At 42.1% G+C, this 24,025-nt stretch overlaps 1 protein-coding gene across 1 annotated transcript in view; it reads right to left on the reverse strand.

The window, feature by feature from the left end:
- The window catches only part of LOC134227838 (glycine receptor subunit alpha-4), a 180,638-nt gene extending 159,752 nt beyond the window's left edge, over nt 1-20,886 (reverse strand). Inside the window, exon 1 of the mRNA XM_062709521.1 lies at nt 20,511-20,886. The gene's annotated coding sequence lies outside the window, so the exon portion shown is untranslated. The remainder of the gene's footprint in view (nt 1-20,510) is intronic.
- Between the last annotated feature and the right edge of the window lie 3,139 nt (nt 20,887-24,025).

The following is a 24,025-nucleotide window of genomic DNA, read 5'->3' on the forward strand; positions in this document are numbered from 1 at the left end:
GTCCCATCTACAGAAAGGGCGATAAGCTGGATTGTAGCAACTACCGCGCAATCACATTGCTGAACGCCGCCTACAAGGTACTCTCCCAAATTTTATGCCGCCGACTAACACCAATTGCAAGAGAGTTCGTGGGGCAGTACCAGGCGGGATTTATGGGTGAACGCTCTACCACGGACCAGGTGTTCGCCATACGTCAGGTATTGCAGAAATGCCGCGAATACAACGTGCTTACACATCATCTATTTGTCGACTTCAAACCCGCATATGATACAATCGATCGGGACCAGCTATGGCAGCTAATGCACGAAAACGGATTTCCGGATAAACTGATCCGGATGATCAAGGCGACGATGGATCGGGTGATGTGCGTAGTTCGAGTTTCAGGGGCATTCTCGAGTCCCTTCGAAACGTATAGAGGGTTACGGCAAGGTGATGGTCTTTCGTGTCTGCTATTCAACATCGCTTTGGAGGGAGTAATACGAAGGGCAGGGATTGACACCAGTGGTACGATTTTCACGAAGTCCGTCCAGTTATTTGGTTTCGCCGACGACATTGATATCATGGCACGTAACTTTGAGAGGATGGTGGAAGCCTACATCAGACTGAAAAGCGAAGCTAAACGGATTGGACTAGTCATCAACACGTCGAAGACGAAGTACATGATAGGAAGAGGCTCAAGAGAGGTCAATGTAAGCCACCCACCACGAGTTTCTATCGGTGGTGACGAAATCGAGGTGGTTGAAGAATTCGTGTACTTGGGCTCACTGGTGACCGCCCATAACGATACCAGCAGAGAAATTCGGAGGCGCATGGTGGCTGGAAATCGTAGGTACTTTGGACTCCGTAAGACGCTTCGATCGAATAGAGTTCGCCGCCGTACTAAACTGACTATCTACAAAACGCTTATAAGACCGGTAGTTCTCTACGGACACGAGACCTGGACGATGCTCGTGGAGGACCAACGCACACTGGGAGTTTTTGAAAGGAAAGTGTTGCGTACCATCTATGGTGGGGTGCAGATGGCGGACGGTATGTGGAGGAGGCGAATGAACCACGAGTTGCATCAGCTGTTGGGAGAACCATCCATCTTTCACACCGCGAAAATCGGAAGACTGCGGTGGGCCGGGCACGTAGCCAGAATGTCGGACCGTAATCCGGTGAAAATGATTCTCGACAACGATCCGACGGGAACAAGAAGGCGAGGTGCACAGCGGGCAAGGTGGATCGATCAGCTGGAAGATGACTTGCGGACCCTCCGTAGACTGCGTGATTGGCGACGTGTAGCCATGGACCGAGCCGAATGGAGAAGACTCTTATATACCGCACAGGCCACTTCGGCCTTAGTCTGAATAAATATAGACTGAAACGAATCATGCATCGTTATTTCGAAGAAATTCTCGTACTTTCCTGTTGATACCGCTTGTCAGTCGGCGCACACCTTCTCTAGTTATGATTTTGGCTAGCTGATTCCACCAATGAATCGCCTGCTTTGAGTGTGCTTACAGCAGCACACTAGGAGTTAACTTTCTGAAATCAGTATGGCGAAAGGCATCTAAAGTTCGATTTCTCAAAATTAAGCACTTTCATCAAAAAAATATTTGGTAGGCATGGTAGCGGACACCTTCCTACATAATCGGTACCAAATAGTTTTTCATGAAAAGTTTCTTATTTTGAGAAAACCCGCGTTAGATGACTTTCGCCATACAAATTTCTGGCGGTTAACTCTTGCTAGCTATTTGGCGCATATACTATAGCGCCTGGATGTGACAGCGGCGGGTAGAAAATCAGCCACTGCCTATAATTCATTCTTCATGCGGCCAATGTCATTGATGATAGCTCCCTTCATCTTCAGTTTCTGGTTAATAATCACCCAAAATTACTCTAGTATATGGAACTGAGGACAATTTGATGGATTCAGATTTTTGGGATGAAATGGACTCCACTATTGTAGTACCATTGTAGCATTTCCTTGCTACAATGGCAGCTGGCTAAATGTAGTCAAAACACAAACTGGCCATCATGGGACTGAATGAAGGGTAAAATCCGGCTTTTGACGAAGATGGATTTTTCAGGACTGTGCAGAATTATTTATCGTTTCTCTTCCTGCATGGCGAATATTTTGAAACTGCGTTTGTTTCAAACTGTGAAAAAAATAGACCGGAATTCAATTATGAAACGATGTGAAAAACTTGCATATCCGACCACTAGGAACATCACTATCTCTTAAATGAAGTGCCCCGTTTCTAAATGATCTAGGCTTTATGCTGGAATATTTTGACGTAAACTACGTCTAAGGGGAAGACTCGGATACAAGGTGTAAAATGGAAATTTCAAAATTGGGGACCGTCACGAAATCATGTAAGATTTATAACATTAATAGGTCCTTTGACGATTTTTTGGAGGTAAGTGAAGTAATTCAAGCCCTCGAACTTTTTCAAGCTGCTGTGGAACTGCTCTGCCGTGAGTTCTGCACTCTATATGAAGCCGACGTGGCTTCATATTGGAGCAATTTTCAAACCAAGCCACAGAACTTGCCGTCAACTTATTCTATGCTCTTAAAGAACGAATCCAAGGGAAACGATGAGAATACGTCGAACTTTTTCCTTTTTTGGCCGTAAAGCAATTGATCAAACACAATTCGGGCATTTTATTCAAGACATCTAGAGCTATTTTGATTAAGCAAGCGGACGAGATCTTGATCAAGTGAAAGATCTTGGCTCCACCAAATACCGAAAACCGGTATTCGTCAAAAATGGTCAATACCGACCACCCTAGTCCCTACTCCCTCACAGAGTGGGAGATGCTGCTAAAGCTGGGTAGTAGTGCCGGTGGGATAGTTCCTTCTCTTCTACATAGAGCGGAATAATTGGTTCAGTGTGCTTGGTTTTACGTAGTTTACGTCGAGCGGCCGTGTCTCGTATACAACCCCACAATTTTTCTTTGCCTTTTTAGTGAGAGAAGAAGGGAAATGTGGGGTTTGAGTAAAATGCCTTCAGCGTGTGTTAAGGCCCGATGCCCACGTAGCGTCTTTTCAACACTGCGTGCACACGGCGTTAAAAGGACGCATGTGTGCATCGGGAAAAAGCGGTAACGCAGCGTCGCCGCACCGATGCACACCTGTGTTTTTCCAACGCCACGTGCACGCAGCGTTGAAAAAACGCTACGTGGGCATCGGGCCTAATAGATTCACACCAATGAGCTAGACTTTACTAAGGTGGCGCAGATCAGCGCTGCGTGCCACTAGTTGTCTCTTTTATTCTTCCGCTGTTCTTATGCAACGCAAATAGTGACGTCACTATTTGCGTTGCATAAGAACAGCGGGAGAATAAAAGAGGCAACTAGTGGCACGCAGTGTTGATCTGCGCCACCTTAGTAAAGTCTAGTCCCTTGGATTCACACATCAGCGTGTCAATTAGCGAGCAGCAAGCCATGACTTGGCCTATTCTAGTCAGACCTCCGTGGCGTGCACACGCTTCCACGGAGAGCCGCTGCGCTGTCATAACTTTGTTCCGGCCATTTAGGGTCACACAGTTAATATGCAGGCCATCTATGCCTTTATTTGCTCGTCTGACATAAAAGTCTAATACCCCTATTTTTTTCTTTCTCAGATTTTATTTCTTGTCTTTGTCTTATTGTTCCAAACAAGTCATGGCAGCAAGTCAAATTGTAATTCTCGCTTTGTTTTCGCTCATTTCGTGTTGGTTACTGCACTGCTGTGTAGAACAAGTCATCATCAGAGCCAGTGCTCCCCGCATTTGGAGCTTTCTAAAAAAAATATCATGGCGTATAGCCTTCCGAATTTATTCTCCATCATGACAACTTGCGAAAAAAGTCTCTTGCGGGATGCTACATATCGTATATGTATATAGAGATGATAAGTGAGAGACTTGCTCATTCTATTTAGGATTCAATCCCTGTCCCTGACGATCCGAATCATACGAACCATAATTCGAGCACGACGCTACGCCACACCAGTCACGACGTCAAATACCCGGAAGTGCAGCTAAAATAACCTAAACCTAAATTCCTTCCCCGTCCGTCCTGAATAAAGTAATTTCTAATCTTGAATCACCACGAGTATTTTGGTCTTTATCCCTTCCCAACTAACTGTTCATTGTACATTGTATTGATATCATACTTGAGAATTGCGGCTCTACAATGTGTCACACATGACTGAGCCTACCAAATAAATGAAATGGATGAAAAAACCTCAGTACTCAGTACACTGGAGTCGTTTTTTCACGAGGGATACGGACCTCGGAAAATGGAAGTTTTCAGACGAAAAAGGTGAATGGCATCTGGGCCATGAATCACAAATTATAACAGGTGTATAATGGATCGTATATTGTTAGGTTTATATAACACGGCTGATAATACAATATTTGGTGGGCCACGTATTGCTTTTTGTCGTTAAAAAGGACCTGATGGTGCTAAACGTTCAGGTCAACTAGAAGTTGTTGGTTAAAAATCGAGTCCAATGATGAAGGATACTTCATACGGCGTAAGTTCACCAACAAAGAGCCGTAGCCAATTGAAAAAAACAATTGGCAAAATGGGACATTTGAATTTTGAACAAACTTTTTAATTTAATTCCTATTTATCTACTAGAAAGAACTTGGGAGACACAGAATGTATGCCACCCGCATTATCATTTATAATCCATTTTAATGTTTTCTTTTCTGGTACTGAAAGTTTCGTCCTAATGAGGGGTAGATTCCATCATCTTGTAGAAGCCTGTTTAAATGCTGTTCAAATTATAAATCTTGTTCTTCATGATGGCGATGATTATCTAACGGAATACATTTGTACTTAATCGACATTTACACAAGAACTCCGACGGTAAAACCGTGCAATAAAATAAAACTCAAACTGTTCAGCCATCCCGAAATGCTATAAAACGATTTGGCATTCGTTTCACTATTGGCAGGAGCTCCAATCTATCTGGCGACATTGTGCCACAGAGATAGACCCAAAGTCCTGGGAAATTCCGTCACACCCGCATTGCAGCGTGCGTGGCTCGGCTACTACAAGCAGCTAACAGCATTTATTGTGCCACCGTGACGGCAAAATTGTCGACTACAAATAAAACATAAAGTGCACCGACCGACCGACGACAACGACGATGACGGCGATAGCAACGACGGTTGAAATGGAGAAGAGTTATGATGTTTAAATAATTAACGAATAAATTAATGTTGCGTGTTTGGCAAGTGATAACCATCCTCTATAACATAGTCATGAGTGCTCCACCTGGATAACAGTGCGAATGAAGAGGAATCTTCTGATCTATCTTTCTGCTGTGATAAACTCGATATCACGATTTGAACAAATAGGAAGAAGCTCATCAACATAACTTAGTCGTAAATTACTTCTCTGCGCAATGGATGCCGAAAGATGACAAACAGAACGTTTTACCGTTTTTCGGCATCTCAATTAGAGAGATCTCAATATCAGCAAGATCTTATCAGGCAGCGGTTCTCTATCAACATACCTCGTGCAGCAAGCATAAAAGACTAAAACGTTGTCTACTACAATTCTGTTTCGATGTGTTGGAAATATGATTTTGCTAAATCTCATATAACTAAAACAAAATGGATCAAGGAAGTAGAAAAAATGTCTGCCCATAAATTTCGTAACGCGGAAACAGTTTCTGTGACCACTAGTTGTCTTGAGTTATTTTTTTGTTGCGAATGGGTATTCCAATCCTCTTAACAGTTTCCTGAATTCTGTCTAGTTGAACACTTGAAAAAAAACCCGCGGATACGCACTGGATATTGCACAATCGTATCTAAGCTAAATTATTCAAATTTTTCACTCGAATGACCCTTAAATAGGCACCTGTGTACATGCGATGTGAACAGTTCCGAGCGTTGAATCCATTCTGCAAACTGTCAGTCATATCTGACCACAAAAGGATGAGTGCCAGCACCGGCGATGTAAATCTCACGCGCGCAACTCGATTTATGAACGGTCGCAAGTATTTACTTCCATACTCCATTCAAAAGGCCCCGACGAAAGCTGTAAGTGGTCAAGTAGTTGCAGTGATTATGATTGAGTGCATGCAATTCCATTCCTTGTTTTCTGATTCTTACATTTAGATTTCCAATGCGCTGTTTCTTGTTTATGGTAGACAGCAACTCGCGGAATCGCCGTTGATTTGCGACACGTGATGCTTGTCTCGCCGGAATAGTCGAATTATTTTAAAAGAGTCTTTGAGCTCATCAGGATGATGTCAATTGCGCTCGGTTGGATTACTTTAGTTTCTTTTCAATCTGATCTGTTGGAATTACAAGTTTCAAAAGCAAATAACTGCTGAATAACTTTTAATTCTGCATCAAATTTAGCATCGCCATGATCATTGCAGTTATTTCTTGGTCGGGTTGTACATGCAACCTTCAAGCAAATAAAAACGAAAAAAGCTCACATTTCAATATAATATGCTCCTTCGGGGCAGCTTTCTTAGAAGACGCATTCAATTTCACCTCCCAGCAGCGCAAAGCGCAGCAACATCTGCTTGTCGTTTTTCTTTTGGCAGCACAGCACCATGGAAAACTATGAGCACGAAAGCTAAAAAATAACGAGCCCCCTGTTCGAGGAATTTCCCGGACTATCCCTTGACACCGAAAGTGGCTCAATTTCAGCCGGCCTGCCACGCTGCTTCTGCTCCTTTTCCGTCACATAATCCGACCCGTCACATCTATCAGATGGATGTTCTTCGATGGCCAGCGTGCTATTCGCTGCAATCAATTTTTCAGCTATGGGCGTACGTCACCCGAATCGCTTTTACCCGTGGCCATGGTATCCGGCACGAATCGGGCAATCGATTGTGCATCTATCAAACAGTTTTGATTCACAAATAAATTACGGTTTTGATGAGGCTTGGTTTGGATCGGATGGAACCACCATGAAAAAAGTAATGTTTGTGATTCTCACATAGTATATGAAACAGCATATTGAGATTATGTTTTACCATTGGACATGTAGTACGTAGTAGAAACTGAAACCTGATACTTTTGTCGCTTATTATGAAGTGAATTAAATCGATTACTCCAATAATTTTGAAGGTCATTTATGAAACAATTTGCATTATCATGCCATCATCATCAGCGTCGATCAATTCTCAATCCAACGCATATTTTTTCCTAAATTACAGACTGTCCAACAATGACTGATGTACATAGTAGAGAGCTCCCCCACCCAGTCTGTCCGATTGTCTTCAACAAACAAAAATAACACAGCAAACGTCACACCGGCTGGCTCACGTGCCTCCGCTATCACAATAAACTCCTACTCCACAATTACACAAAGTCAGCTTTCGTAAGAATAAAGGCTTAAGGCGTAGGGAAAGGTGGTGGGCTTGATGACCACACAATGCAATTTCCCTTTAAATTTATCTATTTTTATCTATCAATTTTATTCAAAATAGGCGAAGTTGACGCAATGCTACTTACGCTCTAATTTCTGTATGAGATCGAAGTACAGGTCAGTTACAATTAATCCATTTCCCACAAATAAACAGTTCATCCGGTAATCGTGGGCTGTCGATCGTAGCACCTGCCTACACACGCGTCGTTATGTGTGAATATCCCACGCGTTTTCTTATCTATTGGGGTTTAATTATCACTTTTTGCTCAGCATATCGACTCTCGGTTTTAAAATCACGATTATTATTGAATTTACGTATGAAGTTAGGTATTTGTGGCTACAGAAATGAACCTAAATTTTGGAATCTCGACAGCACTCCGAAAATCCGTTAAATTGAAACGTGTTTTTTTGGGAAAATAATAAGGGGGATAGATATTTTCATTGAGGACATTTTTTAAGTCCAATGAATTCTTTGCTGGTCATGAACCAACGGAACACCGACAGGTCAGAGTGTATGTAATTAAGAGTGGCGACACTGTCAGGATTGGAAAAAAAAACTTATCTGTCATTCCCATACAAATTCGAATTCCAAACGAACAGGAGACCTGTCAAATGCGGCACATGTCGCCACTCTTAATTGCATATACACTCTGCGACAGATGAACATTCTCATTTTTAACAATAAAGGTTGCGATGTTTCTTATAACATTTCTCGAAATCCTGGCGTAGAGAAAGAAATTCTCAATCCATCTAAGAGTCAAGAGAAAAATTGATTTTGAATTCCACTTGGCGGCGCTAGTGTATATGAAACCATCAGTTTGGTTGGATATCTCGGGATCTATGGGATTTAGGAAGTTGCCCTCTTCTACAAAGTTGTTTGGGAGTACCAATATATTAGCTTTGTTTGAAATATCGGGATTTGTTGGATTTGGAAATTTGCTGCCTTCTACAAAGCTGTTCAAGGATTGGAAACCAATATGTTGAGAAACTGCTTAGTTTAGAGCAGCGGTTCTCAACATGGGGTACATGTACTCCTGGGGGTACCTCTAACGAAAATGGGTAATGGCGGATGTACTACAACTTCACTTTCACAAACACTTTTTGATCAAGTTTTAATAATTGTGTAATTTTTATTCCAAAACTTTGCATTGTACATGAAATGCATGAGTATTAGTAAACCATTATATATAACCATTATTTAAGAGGCTTATTTTCAGTGTTGACAGTTGGTTTTTGACGACTTTTTCCGAAAAGCTAAATAGCTTTGTTGCAAAGTGTTGGTAAAATCATTCACAAATCTCAATTATCGAGCCCTTCCGCGCGAGCAAATTAGAATTAGAAGGAATGCATCATGTTTGAGATTTTTAAGCAATTACGCATCGTTTCACTCATTTGCCAAAACATCATTTCGCTCAAAAAATATTGTGAAATTAATTTGTGGGCAATTTATTGTTTACACACGCAAGAGTATCCATTATTCAATGCGACAAACGACAATTTACTGTTTTAATCAAAAAAGAACAAAAGAAAACCTACGATGACTAAAATGGATGATTCAACTCATGTGTTGAGTTTGGTGCTCCTTTGAGGAAACTCGTAGGCTTTCTTTCCAGATGTTCCGAACCCTTCTTTCAAAAGGCTCGGATGCCTCCTGTCAAATGGCTCAGAAGCCTCCTTTCAAGAGACTCGGGAGCCTCTTTTCAAGTAACGAGGAAGCATCCTTTCAAGAGGCTCTGAAGCCTCTTTCAAGCAGCTTGGAAGCCTCCTTTCAAGAGACTCGGAAGCCTCCTTTGAAGAGGCTTGGAAGCCTCTTTTCAAGAAACGCGGTAGCTTCCTTTCCATAGGCTCTGAAGCCTCTTTCAAGCGGATTAGAAGCCTCCTTTCAAGAGACTCAGAAACCTCCTTTCAAGAGGCTCGGAAGCCTCTTTTCAATAAACTTTTTTCAAGAGGCTCTGAAGCCTCTTTCAATCGACTTGGAAGAATCCTTTCAAGAGACTCAGAGCCCTTCTTTCAAGAGGCTAGAAAGCCTCCTTTCAAGAGGCTCGGAAGCCTCTTTTCAAGAAACGTGGAAGCTTCCTTTCAAGAGGCTCAGAAGCCTCTTTCAAGCGACTTAGAAGCCTCCTTTCAAGAGACTCAAAAACCTCCTTTCTAGAAGCTTGAAAGCTCGGAAGCCTCTTACAAGCGGCTTGGAAGCCTATTTTCAAGCGGCTTGGAAGCCTCCTTTCAAGGGACTCGGAAACCTCAGCAGGCTTTGAAGGCTTTCAAGAGGCGCGGAAGCTCCCTTTCAAGAGACTCGAAAGCCTTCTATCAAGAGACTCGAAAGCCTCCTTTCAAGGGACTCGAAGGCCTCTTTTCAAGAGACTCGAAAGCCTCCTTTCAAAAAGCTCGGAAGCCTTCTTTCAAGACGCTCGGAAGCCTCCTTTCTAGTGGCTCCGAACCTCCTTTTGAGAGGCTCGCAATCCTTTTTTCAAGAGCCTTGGAAGCGTCCTTGCAAAATGCTCAGAAGGCTCCTTCTAAGAGCCTCGGAAACCTCTTTTGAGATTCGAAAGCCTCCCTTCAAGAGAGCCTACTTTCAAAAGGCTCCAAGGCCTCTTTTTAAGAGCATCGCAAGCTTCCAAAAGTCCTCAAAGTATGCATAAACCTATTTTGTATTGGCAAACAGGGTAAATTTCAGATAACTTCTGAAGTACAATATATAATATTTTTCCGGACCGTGTTTCAGGACTTCTGTGTTATGCTTTTTTTCAGGAGGGTACCTCAATGAATGTAAATGCTCAAAGGGGTACTTCTCCAGAAAAAGGTTGAGAGCCGCTGTAATAATGTATTTTAAAAGGTCAATGGACAGTGCTGCGAACCATTTTTTCTTGACTAAAGTTACTGGGCCCTATTCAGCTGTGCGGTAAGATGCGCGGGTACAAAGCAAGACCATGCTGAGGGTGGCTGGATTCGATTCCCGGTGCCGGTCTAGACAATTTTCGATTTGGAAATTGTCTCGATTTACCTGGGCATAAAAGTATCATCGTGATAGCCTCATGATATACGAATGCAGAAATAGTAACTTGACTTAGAAACCTCGCATTTTTTTTTTAGTCTTTATTAAGGTGTTTTTTTTAATCTACAGACTAAGTTCAACACCGATCTAGAAACCTCGCAGTTAATAACTGTGGAAGTGCTTAATGTACACTAAGCTGCAAGTCCTATGTCCCAGTGTAAGGATGTAATGCCAATAAGAAGAAGAAGAAGAAGTGCTTATTTCATTAAAAATAGGAATTTTCAAGGGAATTTTCCGGAAAAATCCTGTGGGGTTCTCTGGGCGGATTCTTGGATGAATTCTGAAGAAATTGGAGAATCCCTAAAAGAATAAGAATTTCCGGGTAAATTTCTGGACGAATTTCCAAAGGAATTCACGTAAAATGTTATAAATCTAGATTTCGCAATTTATTTTCCATAAGAAGTTCTACAAGAACTCCTGGAAAATTTTCAGGATGATTTCCCATGTGAATTTCGAAAGGAATTCAGAAGAAATATCTGAAGAGTCCGTGTGGTAATTTCTGTACAGTTTGCAGAGTAATTTTTGAAGAATTCTCAGAGGAGTTTTTGGAGGAGCTCCAGCGAGAATTTCAGGAGAAGTTCTAATTGTAATTATACAAGAAGCTACAGGACTTATCGGGGATTTCCGGAGCAAATTTCCTAAAGCATTAATGGAGGAACTTTCGGAGGATTTCCTGGAGGAACTTCCGGATGAATTCATGTAGGAACTTTCGGAGTAATTCCTGGAGGAACTTCTGGAGGAACTTCCGGGGGAATTCCTGGAGGAACTTCCGGAGGAGTTCCTGGAGGAACTTCCGGAGGAATTTCTGGGGGAACTTCCGGAGGAATTTCTGGGGGAACTTCCGGAGGAATTCCTGGAGGAACTTCCGGAGGAATTCCTGGAGGAACTTCCGGAGGAATTCCTGGAGGAACTTCCGGAGGAATTCCTGGAGGAACTTCCGGAGGAATTCCTGGAGGAACTTCCGGAGGAATTCCTGGAGGAACTTCCGGAGGAATTCCTGGAGGAACTTCCGGAGGAATTCCAGGAGGAACTTCCGGAGGAATTCCAGGAGGAACTTCCGGAGGAATTCCTGGAGGAACTTCCGGAGGAATTCCTGGAGGAACTTCCGGAGGAATTCCTGGAGGAACTTCCGGAGGAATTCCTGGAGGAACTTCCGGAGGAATTCCTGGAGGAACTTCCGGAGGAATTTCCGGAGAACTTCCGGAGGAACTTCCGGAGGAACTTCCTGGAGGAACTTCCGGAGGAAATTCCTGGAGGAACTTCCGGAGGAATTCCTGGAGGAACTTCCGGAGGAATTCCTGGAGGAACTTTCGGAGGAATTCCTGGAGGACCTTCCAGAGGAATTCCTGGAGGAACTTCCAGAGGAATTCCTGGAGGAACTTCCAGAGGAATTCCTGGAGGAACTTCCGGAGGAATTCCTGGAGGAACTTCCGGAGGAATTCCTGGAGGAACTTCCGGAGGAATTTCCGGAGAACTTCCGGAGGAACTTCCGGAGGAAATTCCTGGAGGAACTTCCGGAGGAAATTCCTGGAGGAACTTCCGGAGGAAATTCCTGGAGGAACTTCCGGAGGAAATTCCTGGAGGAACTTCCGGAGGAAATTCCTGGAGGAACTTCCGGAGGAAATTCCTGGAGGAACTTCCGGAGGAATTCCTGGAGGAACTTCCGGAGGAATTCCTGGAGGAACTTCCGGAGGAATTCCTGGAGGAACTTTCGGAGGAATTCCTGGAGGACCTTCCAGAGGAATTCCTGGAGGAACTTCCAGAGGAATTCCTGGAGGAACTTCCGGAGGAATTCCTGAAGGAACTTCCGGAGGAATTCCTGAAGGAACTTCCGGAGGAATTCCTGAAGGAACTTCCGGAGGAATTCCTGAAGGAACTTCCGGAGGAATTCCTGGAGGAACTTCCGGAGGAATTCCTGGAGGAACTTCCGGAGGAATTCCTGGAGGAACTTCCGGAGGAATTCCTGGAGGAACTTCCGGAGGAATTCCTGGAGGAACTTCCGGAGGAATTCCTGGAGGAACTTCCGGAGGAATTCCTGGAGGAACTTCCAGAGGAATTCCTGGAGGAACTTCCGGAGGAATTCCTGGAGGAACTTCCGGAGGCATTCCTGGAGGAATTTCCGGAGGAATTCCTGGAGGAACTTCCGGAGGAATTCCTGTAGGGGGCCGTCCACAAAGTACGTCACGCCTCTAGGGGGAGGGGGAATCTGAGCAGCGTGACGATCCATACAAAAATTTTAGGGGCTTCTTACACAAAACGTGACGAAGAAGGGAGGGGGGTTGAAAATCGCCATTTTTTGCGTGACGTACTTTATGGATCTTCCCTAGGAACTTCCGGAGGAATTCCTGGAGGAACTTCCGGAGGAATTCCTGGAGGAACTTCCGGAGGCATTCCTGGAGGAATTTCCGGAGGAATTCCTGGAGGAACTTCCGGAGGAATTCCTGGAGAAACTTCCGGAGGAATTCCTGGAGGAACTTCCAGAGGAATTCCTGGAGGAACTTCCAGAGGAATTCCTGGAGGAACTTCCGGAGGAATTCCTGGAAGAACTTCCGGAGGAATTCCTGGAGGAACTTCCGGAGGAATTCCTGGAGGAACTTCCGGAGGAATTCCTGGAGGAACTTCCGGAGGAATTCCTGGAGGAACTTCCGGAGGAATTCCTGGAGGAACTTCCGGAGGAATTCCTGGAGGAACTTCCGGAGGAATTCCTGGAGGAACTTCCGGAGGAATTCCTGGAGGAACTTCCGGAGGAATTCCTGGAGGAACTTCCGGAGGAATTCCTGGAGGAACTTCCGGAGGAATTCCTGGAGGAACTTCCGGAGGAATTCCTGGAGGAACTTCCGGAGGAATTCCTGGAGGAGCTTCCGGAGGAATTCCTGGAGGAACTTCCGGAGGAATTCCTGGAGGAACTTCCGGAGGAATTCCTGGAGGAACTTCCGGAGGAATTCCTGGAGGAACTTCCGGAGGAATTCCTGGAGGAGGAACTTCCGGAGGAATTCCTGGAGGAACTTCCGGAGGAATTCCTGGAGGAACTTCCGGAGGAATTCCTGGAGGAACTTCCGGAGGAATTCCTGGAGGAACTTCCGGAGGAATTCCTGGAGGAACTTCCGGAGGAATTCCTGGAGGAACTTCCGGAGGAATTCCTGGAGGAACTTCCGGAGGAATTCCTGGAGGAACTTCCGGAGGAATTCCTGAAAGAACTTCCGGAGGAATTCCTGAAAGAACTTCCGGAGGAATTCCTGAAAGAACTTCCGGAGGAATTCCTGAAAGAACTTCCAGAGGAATTCCTGGAGGAACTTCCGAAGGAATTCCTGGAGGAACTTCCGGAGGAATTCCTGGAGGAACTTCCAGAGGAATTCCTGGAAGAACTTCCTGGGGAATTCCTGGAGGAACTTCCGAAGGAATTCCTGGAGGAACTTCCGGAGGAATTCCTGAAGGAACTTCCGGAGGAATTCCTGGAGGAACTTCCGGAGGAACTTCCGGAGAACTTCCGGAGGAACTTCTGGAGGAAATTCCTGGAGGAACTTCCGGAGGAATTCCTGGAGGGGCTTTCGGAGGAATTTCTGGAGGAACTTCCGGAGGAACTCCTGTAGGAACTTCCGAAGGAACTCCTGTAGGAACTTCCGAAGGAATTCCTGTAGGAATTTCCGAAGGAATTCCTGTAGGAACTTCCGGAGGAATTCCTGTAGGAATTTCCGGAGGAATTCCTGTAGGAACTTCCGGGTATATTTTTTTTTTGAGGAACTTCCGGAGAAGTGTTTGGAGGAACTTAGGAGAAGTTTTTGGAGAAATTTCTGAAGCAATTCGTGCTGGAATTTACGGAGGAACTCATGGAAGAATTTCAGAGAATTTTTGATCATGAAATAATCTCACGCCGACCCACGCCGCCGCAGATGACTGAAAATGGTACATCACGCCATCATCATCCATCATCCGATAAGTTTTTAGGACGATGTACTGTTTACAACAGTGCGAGTCCCAGAAGTTCATGCCTTATTTGATACTGAAAACCAAACCAAGTTCGTCTTCAATAACTGTTCAGGTATCAGGTCATTCAAGAATTCCCAGTAGTATTAGGCCTTAAGTTCTACATGCGCAATCAAAGGGTTGTTATCTTTTTCTGAAGATGGTCCATGCCCTTTTCAATCCGTAGAATCATATTGGACATGGCTTCAATAACTGTTTTGTCCCTGGTCATCTAAGAATTTCCTGGAGTATAGGGGCGTAACCAAACGGCTGTTATCTTTTTTTGAAAATGGTGTATGTCCTATTTGAGCTATTTAACCAAATTGGATACGCCTTCAATAACTGTTTCGTTTTAGGTCATCAAAGAATTCCCTGGAGTATAGGCCTACCGGGGGCCTTCCTTAGTCGTGCGATAAGATGCGCAGCTACAAAGCATGCTGAAGGTGGCTGGGTGCGATTTCCGGATCGGTCTAGGAAATTTACGGGGTGGAAATTGTCTCGACTTCCCTGGTATCATCGTGTTAGCCTGATGATACGCGAATGCAAAAATGAAAACTAGTGTCTACACCCGGACGACAACGGAAACGGACGAGATCAGCTTCCCTGGGAAGCATACCAGACTGATCAAAGCAACGGTGGATGGTATGCAAAACTGTGAGAAGATTTCGGGCGAACACTCCAGTTCGTTCGAATCGCGCCGAGGACTAAGACAAGGTGATGGAATTTCGTGCCAGTTGTTCAACATTGCGCTAGAAGGTGTCATGCGGAGACCCGGGTGTAACAGCCGGGGTACGATTTTCAACAGATCCAGTCAATTTATTTGCTTCGCGGATCACATGGACATTGTCGGCCGAACATTTGCAAAGGTGGAAGAACTGTACATCCGCCTGAAACGTGAAGCAACAAAAGTTGGACTGGTAATGAATTCTTCGAAACCAAATACATGTGGGCGGAACCGAGCGCGACAGGGCCCACCTGGGAAGCAGTGTCGTCGGGTCTTCCTTCGTGTGGGCAGTGCACGTTGATGACGCTATAGTTGAAGAAACGGCTTTTTATCCTCAGCCTGCACATCCTTGCGTTGATTGGCTGCCACCCAATCACGCGTTGGCGCATCTTGCCTAGCACTATGCAGCCGGTTCCCAGCTGGTTGGTGGTGCCACAGCTTTGGTAGAAGGTAGCCGCTCGATGCCCGCTTTTCCACACTTTCTGTCCTGTCCAGCAAATTTCCTGCAGCGCTACGACGTCGAAGTTGCGGGGATGTAATTCATCGTAGATTATTCTGTCGTAACCTGCTCCCAATCGTGTTGCTGCCTAGGTCGTTGCCGATTGTATCGAGTCGTATTACAGTAAAATCTCGATGAGTCCATTGTAGTTTCCATCCACATTCGTCTCTGGAACATTCGTATTAGTGGATTCCTTTGTTTGCTGTTAGAACTGTCAGTTTTGCTTGTTTGCTGTAAGAAAGCAACAATAGAATTCGGAGGTACACTAATGTCGTTTTCGGTTATTGCTGGGTCGAACCTAGTTCTGCCCCGGATCCGCTCTAACAGCTGTCAAAACGTTTGGTTATTCGTTCAGGTTGGATCGCGATCCGCACCAGATCCGACCCAAAACGAATGAGGTTCGCTCTGCCGATTTATCGAGATCGAACCTAGGTTCACCAATACATTCGAACACAAACTGTCAAACAGGTGTTTATGTTTACGCTAAAGGAAAATTAAAACATGAAAGACACGGAAGAGTGCGGATGGGTATTTGACTTTCAATCGTTTTTGTTTCATTTGTTGAATTTATAAATGTTGTTGCAGTCTTCCACGTACAAATGGATTATTTTAATTGTGTGTTGTCTCCAAGTTTCTCTGATGGTGAAATGGATTCAGATAACGACATATTTTTTGCTGATTACTTCAGACGGTAGCTCCGTTATAAACAAAATGAGGGATAAAATTTAGTTGAAAATGTGATCGATAAATGCAGTGACGAGAAGGTAGCTGTAGCTGCTATTTATTCACTATTACGTTGTGTATTCGATGATATGCTTTAGGTATAATTGCTCTCTCAATGGGAAATAGCGTACCGGAGTATCGAAGTATTATTTATACCAAAATGTTCATACCATTATTTTATTCGTTATTGCAGCTCTGTGAATAATTTGTTAAAGGTTACGGATTTGAAGAATATAAACATAATGTATTAACCCTGATATTAACCCTTTATAAGGCAGTGATAACTATATTGCCATCAACAAATGATACGTTTTTCTGATTATTTACAATAGTTTTATTAATTATTCACCTTGCAGAGGGTATATTTGCTATCTAGTAACACTCCAGATAATACTTGGCCAGAAAATAAATTCAAAAACAAATTTAGAAACAGTTTTATACGAATTGAGCATAATTTTAGAGTGGAAGCAGGATTTTTAGTTGTAATTCGTTAAAAAACCGACAAAGACATATTTTACCCCGTTGATATTTATTATGTTGAATCTCCTGTTATGTAGTGGATAATTATGTAGAGAAAAATTATTTGCCTTTCTTGTATATTTGGTTTTTGCAGTTTTGGTGAAATCGCGGTTTATCCCAAAGGGTCCCCTCTTGGGAGGAAAATACAAAAATGCTAGTCAATTCTTGTGCGATTTGATTCTTTGTTTTAAAATAAAAGGCCTCAAATCTCAAAAAAAAATTCCATTAAATTTTTTACAAAGTGTTTCCATATTTTCTTGTTCTATTACATGTGAATGGCATAATTGATAATTCAAATGTAACACAATCACTGGTACCCAGAACGCCACATAGAACCAGTATAACAGTTTATCGGGAAACACGGATTGGCATAATTACCGGAAATGTTCCAAAATTCCTTCACGGCAATCCACATTGCCGTCGCCATTCATCACAAGCTTCTAATCACATAAATTTATTGATGGATGATTTGTCATTTTTAAAATAAACAATTAACAGAAGAATAATCTGACTTCCCCATTTAATTTATATAATGAGAAACAAAATAACACTACATAATAACAAAATTCAAAAGATAAAATTTGATAAAATATTTATATTTCTGCCAGCTGATAAAAGTGCGAACTGAAAACAAAACAGATGATAGGGCTTGAGTTCTCACTAACACCATCATACTGACTCGATCCCGATTCGTTTTTCGTTCGGTTATTCAGAGTCGGGGTCGGACCTGACCCAGGTTTAAAACCGAAAACGACATAAGAAAAATAACGCAAATTTTAACAGGACGCATGATTTTGTCTGACAGACATCAGGTGAAAATGTTTTTTTTTATTTGGAGATCTCAATGGGCGCTTGGATGAAATTTTCAATTCAGTGTCTGGAAACAGTTAGTTTCAAACTTTATATAGCATCCGCCAGTATGGCGAACGTGGAAAGCTGGATAATGTAAACTCGTTCACAATAAGTTTTTGTTTTTCCAGCTCGGCATAATCGGGCACCGCTGTATCTCAGCAAATTTTAAAACTCATCTTCGGCAATAAAAATCGTTTAATGCTGATTATCAGCGAAATATTTTCCGAACCTCAGCAACATGGCGAGCAACTGAGACCCGGCGGTGCCCACCTCGTGAAAATAATTGAAAAATGCTGAGATCTCGTCGAAAAAAAATTAAGTGTGTTTCTTTAGAAAGTTCGAATCAACGAGATTAAAATCAATCGAATGCATTCTGATTATGTGGAAATGGTCTATGTTAACCAAATTCCAAATAACGATAAATAATTAACTTGTCATAAGACGAGTTTATACAATCGCATTGAATTCCACCACTTAATTGTATCTTGACAGATACGTATCTCGACCTCAACAGTAAGGCCGTCTTCAGTGTCTCGTACTTGACTCGAGTCAAATCGGGTTAGGGTCGGGTTCGGGTTTACAAAATGTGAAACCCGACCATCTCTACGGGACAAGTAGGCTGAATCCGGGACTGTCCCGCATAATCCGGGACGTCTGGTCACTTTAACATAATATTCATCTCATTGCAAAACAAAGAAATAGAGCACCATTTTTGTCGCTTATTTTCAAACTCCTCCTCATTGCTTTGTTTTTTGTGGGATGAATATCGGAGCTATGAGGTGAAGTCCAGGAGCAGTAACCCTATTATGTAAAGCTGGATAATGTAAACTAAAGAAAGTTCTAAATAATATAGAAGTGGGGAGAACGATGAATTTTCGAAATGACGAGAACTTACTAATTGCCTATTTAGATAAACTCTGGACACATTTAGGTTACTAGTCACAAAAAGAAATGGTCAAATATATTCAACAATCAGTTATTTCCATTGGTGGGGAAACAGATTGCCGTTTGCTAATGGTCACTCACACAAAGAAATCTATAACGAAACCACGAAACAATAGGTACGAAGTATGTGACAAGAATTCATAGGAAAAACTGGAGGACAGAATACCCATTAGAGGGAGAGCCAATAACAATGAATAATAAAACACCTTTCAATTGACATTCGCACCGAAGGAAAAATAATAACAGTATGGGGAGACTCCCCGCGCCGGACACCTCCCAATATCGGATACTTCTCAAAACGACACATGCAGATGTCCCTCCACCATAGTTTATAGTACAAAAGAAAGCTATTTGAAAGTCCTTTACCTGCATGAAAGACCAGTTCCTCATGTTGTAAACTTTTTTTGAAAATTTGAGATTGAAATTTTTTTGTGTTCACCTTACTTTTTTCTTCTTTTTATGCTTCTATGGCTCTACATTTAAACTGGCTTGCTTTTTAACTTAGTGTTTTATTACCATTTCCACAGTTATTAATTGGAAGCTTTCTATGCCCGCCATTGCAAGAATATGTATCTTTGTGTGGCAAGTACAATGGATACACTAGACCCAGGGCGTCGAGAAAGTTTCCAACACGAAGACATCCTAGCCCGGACCGAGAAACGAACTCGCCATCTCCGGATTGGCAATCCTACGCCTTTGCACGCAAGGCTAACTGGAGGCCCTTACTTAAGAAAGTTCGAATCAACGAAATTAAAACCGATCGAATACATTCTGATTATGTGGAAATGGTCTATGTTAACCATATATATTATGTAATTGTAGTGCAAAATCGATTTCGGTAACAGGTAGCTGTCCCCAAGATCCGGAATACGATATTTTTATGTGATCAAATAGCCATTATGTACACCTGTTTTGTTAAAATTTCTTCAATTCAATTGTTTCCTCTTCTAAACTATCAGCAAGCTACAGAGATAATCGGAAACGAAAATTAAACATGTCATTAAAACAGTTGAGAATTTGAAGTTGGAAGTAAGAAAGGTAACAGTTGAATAAGCTCTACTAACAGGCTTTAATATCTACAACTTAAAGCAAGTACAAAATATTACTATTCGAGATGATGTCTTTACTCATGCAATAGGAATATGGTCATATTTGAACATGATGTAATTGTGTCTGATAGAGGGGGACACTTTTCCGAACCGTGAAATTTTCCAACAACATTAATCATGAAATTACATCGTCAAAAAACGTGCTCAAATGATCAAATATAATTTAAATATGATAGCTTCACTATTTCAACCTTAAAGCACATTCAGTCTAAAAGAGCACCTATAAGGTATTTAAGCTTCAGCAACTGACATTATTCACACGAATTCTAAACACGATGAAAGGATTAGTTTCTGGTAAATAATTCTGCATGGTTTTTATAAAATTTAGGATAAAAAATAAAAAGAGTCCTTATTCAGAATAAATTTGTATTTGTATCCGATGAAAGGATCTACAAAATATGAGAAGCAAATTCAGTTGGAAACAACGTGCACAAGAACTGTTTTTGAAATATGTTCGATGAAACATGATCAGACTTCCTATTTTTGTTACCCCTTCCCTGTCTTCATGCGAGTCCAATCAAGAGATAAATGTTACTCAGATAATAGTTATGATTTCCACACCGTGCCATTCACATTCGATGTGGGGTAGAATTTCCCCGCACGCACTTCACTCTCCACGCTCGTTTGTAATCCAATCCAACACCATTCGTTTATCCACCGAAGATGTTTCCGATCGGCTTGTTCGCACTCATTCCATGTTTCACACTTTTCTTCGTTATGCACTAATCTAAATTTTGGCGCCACAAAATTTCCACCTACTAAAATGCTCTCACTCTATCAAGGATCCTTATCTATTAGTAAGGCACGTGTGAATGAACCGACGACGACCCACAACGGTTCCATTCAATGCTTTTCCCGTTTCACTCGCGCACTGCCAAACTGCTGAACGGCCGACCGCGAACTGAAAGCTCTCCTGGCGCTGGCTTTCCACCGAACAGCGGTTCGTTGGGGCTTGCGAGTCGAACAAAACACAAATCGAAGTCTCACTGGAAAATCCGCAAATAAACAGTAGCAGACCGAATTGGAAAGAAAAACTTGAATCCCCAACCAACAGGGAGGCTAGGCAGCATTGAGCAGGGTTGCGACGACGCGGTCTGTTCTATGTAGCGGGGCACTTAAGTCGTCCACTAGTCAGTGGCAGTTAGTTCGCTCGGTTTGGGTCGTTACGGGAGAGGGCGAAAAACCATAACGCACGCGGTCGAGTCCCAATCGAAACTGAGCGGCACTGAAAGAGTTGAAAAACAAATTTCCCTCGGTTTAGCGCCGGACCGGGCGGCGGCAAAATAGATCCTGTCGATATGTATTATGCTCGCGATCAGAGGCGTGCATGCGTCGTTGAATACGAGCAACGCGGTCTGGATTATGATCGATGGAAAGGAATTAGAACTAAGTGAAATGCACGGTGCAAGTGTCTATATTGATGTTATCGTCAATCAGCAACGGTTTGCACAATAAATGGCTTGGCTTGACCTTTAAAAACCAAAGTGGTTCTACTGAAACACATTTAGTGACCCGCATTTGTCATAATATTGATTTGCATCATTTTTGCATTTCTCGTACGTATACCTACTAAGTATTCGTAAAGACTATACTGCCGCTATCTCCAAGTCGAGCACATCTGTATATGGATGCCATACATAAATGTGCTCGACTTACGATTAGCGACAGTACTGCCGTAATCTGAAAAAGTGACGTATGCGCCATTTTTCAACATACATGATTTCCATTTTTCTGTTAAAGAGTACGATGAGTACTACTCGTTAACACATTTTTTTGGAAAATGGCGTATACGTCACTTTGCCAGATTACGGCAGAGTATATGTTCGCTTCAAAAACAAACTTTTTGTAGGAGGGCCGTAAAAATTGCAAAATGTCATATCGAATGTCATATACATAAATATATGAACAAATCCTGAAAATTTCATCCAAATCGGAGAACATCGTGCAACGTCATTTGGGAAGTGGGTCGTGCTTCTCGCAAACTGGCTCTTAAATTTTGATTAAAACGCAGGGACTTTTGTTTATCGGCAGGAATTCGAAAAATGGTTAAATTGATGCAGCAGATCAACGATCTACTGGCATTTCCACTCATATTGACCGATATTTTTTGGCCATTCAAGCATGCAGTGTGTATGAACTCTCCAAACTCCTGGAAATTCATAAAACTTTCCTTCAATAAGGTCTGTTTTGAAGCGAGAGATTTTCATTGATTACAGATAATATTGGATCAACAATTTGACGCCACAAAACTCGGTTCGCGGCAAAACCTTTCATCCTAGTTTTACATCTTGCTTATTTACAAATATATTTTTTCTGAGATTATTTGTACGTTAGATATCCCCGCAATGATATCATATTTCATCCCCAGCTCCCATATTCATCCCATTTGAAAATTAAATAAATCATTGTTAAAATTGTTTTTCATTTAAACAAAATACTGAGTAAAACCCAAATTTTAGGTAATTTTGAACGTTTTAACGAAACCAGTTTTGGTTTCGTAAAAACGTTCAAATTTCCAAAAAACAACAAAAACCTATTTTTCAGTGAAAAGTAGACGTTACTTTCGAAGATCGGTAATTTTTAACGACAATTCTTGTTAACCAGCATTGCCTAACTTTAGGTAATACAGTCGCCTCTCCACATCTCGATATTGAAGGGACCATCGAGATAGGGAGAGATCGAAGATTGAAAGGAAAATTGAAATGGGTACTAGATCCAAAAAAGCTAGCAACGAGCAGTGTTGGTAAAATCACTCATAAATCTCAATCAACAAGCGTTCCCGTGCGAACGAAATCGTCTGCGGTTTAAAAGGAATGCATCACGCTTGAATTTTTCATGCCAAAACGCATCATTCTCATTTGCCAAAAAATCATTTCGGTTTAAAAAACCCAGATTAATCCACCTAGCGTTGGTGGTGCCTTTCTCGCATTTAGTTAAGACACCAACCTTATATGGGGTTTATATGGTCCGATGTACCATTTTCTTCATAACTTTGAAACGCAATGACCGATCGTTATAAAATACAATAGTGATCAACAAGGCTTTGTCCCCTGTCGAATGAAACTTGTTGCGGGAAAATCGGTTAAGGATTACTATACGAAAAGTTGTCTAATGTTTTTTTATAGCTTCTGTGCACACACATACACACACACATACACACATACATACACACGGACAGACAGACATGTGCTCAGCTTGTCGAGCTGAGTCGATTGGTATATAAGACTATGGGTCTCAGAGGCTTCTATAAAAAGTTCGTTTTCGGAGTGAAATGATAGCCTTTCGGTACAACTTAGTTGTACGAGAAAGGCAAAAACGTCAAAAAAAAACAAACGTCAATTAACTTTTTTTAACGAAGGAGAACAAAAGAAAACCTACGATGATTCAAATGGATGATTCAACTCATCCATGAGTTTTTAGGTGGTGAGTTGGGTGCGTTTCAACTCACGCTTGATTTGAATCATCCATGAGTTTTAAGATTTTGAGTTTTTACCAACACTGGCAACGAGAAAATGTCGTTTTCTTTTGTTGATGTGTTTGTTATTGTCCTATAATGGTCTAGTAGCCTAAAAGTTTGAACATATCGACATGAGGAGAGTTAATCCTGAACAAAATGTGATCAGAACCAATCGAGATAGAGAGATGTCGAGATAGGGAGGTTATCGAGATGTGAAATGCCCAAATGCAAGAAGATTGAAGGGACCGAGGAAACCATCGACATAGGGAGAAATATCGAGATACAGAACATCGAGATGTAGAGAGTCGACTGTACATGATTACCGACAACTTAGGTATGTGCACTTTGATTCGATTATCGGTATTTTTTACCGACTTTTAGATTATCCTAACTAAGCGTGTATGATATTTCCTCGAGAGAAAATCATTACAAAAGTCAAGTAAATAGTGAAAAACTAAAATTAAGATTCGTAAGGGAATCTAGCAAGGGCTGTTCACAACGCGCATTTTAGCCTACTATGCAAAACAATATCTGCCTGGTTAACTAGTATAAAATAAAAATCGATTCCAAATCCGATCCAAAATCAATCCAAATCCAAGGAAATTCCTAATAAAATCTAAATCCAATACAAATTCAATCCAATCTAACCTAAATCCAAACCAAGTTCAACCCAAATCCAAACCACTTCAAATCCAATTCAAAGCCAAATGCGATCCAAATTCAATCCAAATCCAATCCAAAACTTAGCCAAATCTGAATCCAGTTCAATCTAAATCAAAACCAACTCGAAACCATATCTTAAACAAATTTAATCCGA

The sequence above is a fragment of the Armigeres subalbatus genome, chromosome 3 (assembly GCF_024139115.2).
Source record: "Armigeres subalbatus isolate Guangzhou_Male chromosome 3, GZ_Asu_2, whole genome shotgun sequence".
Taxonomy (NCBI): Eukaryota; Metazoa; Arthropoda; class Insecta; order Diptera; family Culicidae; genus Armigeres; species Armigeres subalbatus.